This window comes from Rousettus aegyptiacus, unplaced genomic scaffold (assembly GCF_014176215.1).
Source record: "Rousettus aegyptiacus isolate mRouAeg1 unplaced genomic scaffold, mRouAeg1.p scaffold_m13_p_8, whole genome shotgun sequence".
NCBI lineage: Eukaryota > Metazoa > Chordata > Mammalia > Chiroptera > Pteropodidae > Rousettus > Rousettus aegyptiacus.
In genome coordinates this window covers 34,509,193-34,514,118 of record NW_023416311.1, presented here as the reverse complement: position 1 = coordinate 34,514,118, position 4,926 = coordinate 34,509,193, and the positions used below count along the sequence as shown (strand labels likewise).

Genomic DNA, 4,926 nt, shown 5'->3' with positions numbered 1-4,926 from the left:
TTGTTTCTCACCTGGGGTGGGAGGATGGTGTCGGTGCAATTAAACTGCAACCATCTAGATAAACATTGACCTGACTCCTTTATGCTTATAGATACATTATATAGATTAAAAGACCATATTCACTAAAGATGAAAGGTTCTTAGAGACTGTTTTTTTTTTTAAAGTAATGCTATAAAAAATGGGCAGAGGAAATGAAGAAGTAAGTGATAGAAAAAGAAATGTCAACCAGTCTTAACCACATAAAAATACAGTCAATCATTTTAGTAACAAGGAAATTAAAAATATAGTATAAATGGGATCTCATTTTTTATTCATAACACTGAAAACTAATATCCAGTGCTGGTGAGGATATGGGGCTACTTGCTTTGCTGGCAGAACAATGAATTGCTATGACATTTATAAAAGTTATCTATAAATATAAATTAAAAATTTAAGTGTTCATATCCTTTAGCCTAGAAATCCCAGTTTTTAGAATATACAAGAATAAAAACATGACTATATAAACCTGAAAGTACAAGTTCAATGCACCATTATCTGAAGTGGTAAAAATCATTAAAACCCAAAAGGCCATCAATAGGGAAATGTTAAATGGTATAGTGACTAGGATGAGACAATTTTAAAATTGATTATTTAAGTATTTACATAGAGGTGGTTATATAATGTATTACTCAATTAAAAAAAGAACACGTTATAAAATATTGTGTAGAGTGCAACCACTTTTAAAAAATGAAACAAAATAAAATCTAGGCATGCAAATATGAGTGTGCATTTGTATATTTGTGTGTGTTCTGTGGAAGGATATACAAAAAGGAGTGAAGAATATTAAAATTTTATTTCTACAATTTTGCATTATTGTCATTGTTAAAACAACTAAACTTTATTTTGCCATTAAAAACATAATAAAATAAAAGGGGAAAGGGCAATAAATTTTGGACTTATAATTTACAGGTTATATCGGAGTTCTCCAAAGAAAAACTTCCAATAGAATGTGTGGAGAGAAATTTATATATAAATGTTTATATTTATGTATAATACATAAAATATATATATATAATACAAATATATATAGATAGGTTATAGACAGATACATAGATAGATACATAGATACATAGATACACAAACTTACTTTAAGGAATTAGCTCCCATAGTTTTGGGGGCTGACAAGTCCAAAATCTTGTAGGATAGACTGCTTGAATTGAGTTGTTATAGTTTTCCTTTAACTTTAATCACAAGGCATGGAAATACTAAGATATGCCCTATGGAACTTCCTGTGTTTCAGATGTATTCTTCTTTACCTCCATTGTGTAACAGTAGCCCGACTTCTCCTTGGTAATCAGGATCAATCCCTCAGCCAGTATATGAATGGATCTACTTCCTTGTCTGTCAGATCAGAGGAATGAGGAACCCAAAGAGGCTAGTGGTAGTCTTAACTTCCAGTTCAATGGAATAACTGTTCTGTCTCCTCATGGAAGCATTCTTCCCTTTGAAACAATGACCTCTAGACCAACAAAGCACAAGGTCATGGGGAAAGGAAGCAAAAATTTTTCTAGCGGGGCACTAGGAATAACAGTGGTGCCACTCCCATTTCCACTCCTTGATTCCTGGGACTTGTGAATCCATGCTATGGAAGAAATAGCATCATATATTAGATGCTGATTTTGAACATATATTGCCTCTCAGAGAACACTGGTCTAGCCTCACAAAGTATTACCAAGTAGCTAGCATTGTAATTGAGTCTTCAAAAGCCCATTCCACCGTTGGATCAAGCCATTTGCCTCAGGATGTTGGGGAACATGGTCAATAAATTTCATGAACATGAACCCACTACTGCATTTTCTTTGCTGTGAAGTGATGTCCTTGATCAGAAGCAATGATGTATGGCATGCCATGATGGAGAATAAGGCATTTTGTAAGTCCATGAATGGCGGTTTTTGCAGAAGCATTGCATGTAGAGAAGACAAATCTATATCAGAATAATTGTTTATTCCAGTAAGAACAAAATACTGTCCTTCCATCATGACAGCAGTCCATAGTAATCACTTGCCACCAGCTGGCTGATCATCCTGGGAAACGGTGCCATAACAAGGGTTCAATTGTTGATCTCTGCTGCTGGCAGACTAGGCACTCAATGATGGCAATAGCCAGGTCGGCCTTGGTGAGTAGAAGTCTCTCTTGCTGAGCCCATGCAATACCTCCATCCTTGCCACTGCGGCCACTTTGTTCATGAGCCCATTGGGTGATGACAAGAGTGACTGGGGAAAGAGGCCAACTGGTATCCATACAACGGGTCATCCTGTCCACTTGATTATTAAAATACTCCTATGCTGATGTCAGCCTTTGGTGAGCATTGACATGGGACACAAATATCTTCACATTTTTCATCCATTCAGAGAGGTCTACACATATATCTGTTCCACAAACCTCTGTGTCATCTGTTTTCCAATTATGTTCCTTTAGAGTCCTTGAACATCCAGACAAACAATTAACCATAGTCCATGAATTAATATGCATTCACACCTTTAGCATTTCTCCTTCCAAGCAAATTAAATAACCAGGTGTACTTGAAGTTCTGTCCACTGGATTTTCCTCCACCATTGGTCATCAGGGATGTCTGAAAAAGTGGCTCCAGTGTGGTACCTCTACTCTTTAGGATGGTGCCTGCATGTGGTACAGATTTATCTATAAACTAGGTCCGAGTTTTCTCTTCCTCAGTAACTGACCATAAGAAACTAGGCCAGAGATGTAGGTTGGGAAAGAGAAGATACTATAACAGGAATGGGGACTATAGGCATTTGGGCTACTTTCTCACATAACTTATTTGTGTCTTCAAGGCCTGCTCAGGCCCAATCTCGTAGATACCCCTCCCATTTGATGATGGACTATTTCTGTGCCGTGGGTCAGGTAACACCAGGTCATGGTCGTATAGTAACTTGGTGGCCCATGGTTAAACATTAAGTCTCTATTAAGGCCCAGGTGCAGGCCAAAAGTTATTTCTTAAAAGAAGGGTAGTTATCCACAGAGGATGACTGGACTTTGTTTCAAAATCCTAAGGGCCTATGCTGTGACTCACCTATAGTGGTCTGCCAAAGGCTCCAAACAGCATCTCTTGTCTAGCACTGCCACTTCAAGCACCACTGATTGGATCTGCTGGTCCAAGTAGCAGGACAGCCTGGACCTGTTACAGAGCCTACTCTTATTCTGGATGGGCTCAACTCAAAACTAGCAGCTTTTCAGGTTACTTGGTAAATGGGACAAAATAATACTCTCAAATGAGGAATGTGTTGCCTCCCAGATCCAAAAAGGTCTATTAGGCTTTATACTTCTTCTTGGGGGTTGTAGTAAGGATCATACATAACTATTCTCCACTTTAGAAGGGATGTCTCAACATGCCCCATACCACTGGACCGCTAGAAATTTCACTGAGGTAAAAGGCCCTTGAATTTTTATCAAATTTATTTCTGACTCTCTGACACATAAATGTCTTATCAATAAAACTAGAATAGTTTCTACTTCTTGTTCACTAGGTCTAATCATCATAATGTCATCAATATAACAGACCAGTGTGATACCCTGTGAAAGGTATAGGTAATCAAGATCCCTATGAAGTAAATTATGGCATAGGGCAAGAGTGCTGATATACCTTTTAGGCAAGACAGTGAAAGTGTATTGCTGGCCTTGCCAGGTGAAAACATACTGTTTCTGGTGGTCATTAATAACAAGTATGGATTTAAAAAGCATTTGCCAAATCAATAGCTGCATACCAGGTACCAGGGGATGTATAGATTTGCGCAAGCAATGAAACCATACCTGGTACAGTAGCTACAATTAGAGTCACCAACTAGTTAAGCTTATGATAATCCACTGTCATTCTACAAGATCCATTTGTCTTCTGCATATGCCAAATAAGCGAACTGAATCAGGATGTGATGGGAATCACTACTCCTGCATCCTTCAAGTCCTTGATGAAGGCAGTAATCTCTGCAGTCCCTCCAAGAGTACAAAACTGCTTTAGGTTTACTATTTTCCTAGGAAGAAGCAGTTTTAATGGCTTATATTGGGCCCTTCCCACCATAATAGCCCTTATTCCATAGGTCAGGGAGCCAATATAGGAATTCTACCAGTTGCTGAGTATGTCTTTTCCAGTTATGTTTTCCAGAATGGAGGAAATAACTATAGGGTGGTTTCAGAGAACAACTGGGCCCATTGTGAGATGGACCTGAGCTAAAACTCCATTGAGCACTTGACTTCCATAAGCCCCTACTCTGACTAGTGAACCACAGTGACACTGTGGATCTTTTGGAGTTAGTGTCAGTTCAGAGCTAGTATCCAGTAAGACCTGAAAAGTCCAAGTATCTCCTTTTCTTCAGTGCACAGTCATTTTGGGAAAAGGCTATAGCTCCCTTTGGGGGAGGCCTGGAGAAAGATTAAAAGTTTAAATTTTGGGCAGTATGCTGGTGTCCTTCCTCAGGTGGACCTCACCTCCCTTTCATTTAAGGGGTTCTGGGTCTGTACACTAGCTCAGATCTGGGAATTGTCTGAGGGGCCTCAATTCTCTGTTTTTATGATTCAAGTTAGACTTTTGTTCACTTGACCTAGAACTCTTTCACTTATACAGATCAAGTAAGAATCTAGTAGGCTTACTAACTATTTCACTTCTAGGAACACCATGATCAACTAGCCAGTGCCACAGGTTTCTTTGAGTCAGACTATTCTGATTGCTGCTTTGAATGTGCTGTCCATTTGGGAACCATGCCCATATATCCTTTGGTGATTGAGTGCTGCCACTTGGCCCCTGCCACCCTAGAATCTAATTATTCCCATTGCATTTAGGTTTCCAAATTTAGATACAGCAGTTCCCATTGTAATTTCTGACCTACAGAAAAGAGTGAAGACATAGCACTTCACCAATTTATTTCTCACAGTCAT

The 4,926-nt window shown here is 38.7% G+C and overlaps 1 pseudogene; it reads right to left on the bottom strand.

Moving 5' to 3' along the window:
• Positions 1–1,089: 1,089 nt before the first annotated feature.
• On the bottom strand, positions 1,090–4,926 carry LOC107520873 (annotated as a pseudogene).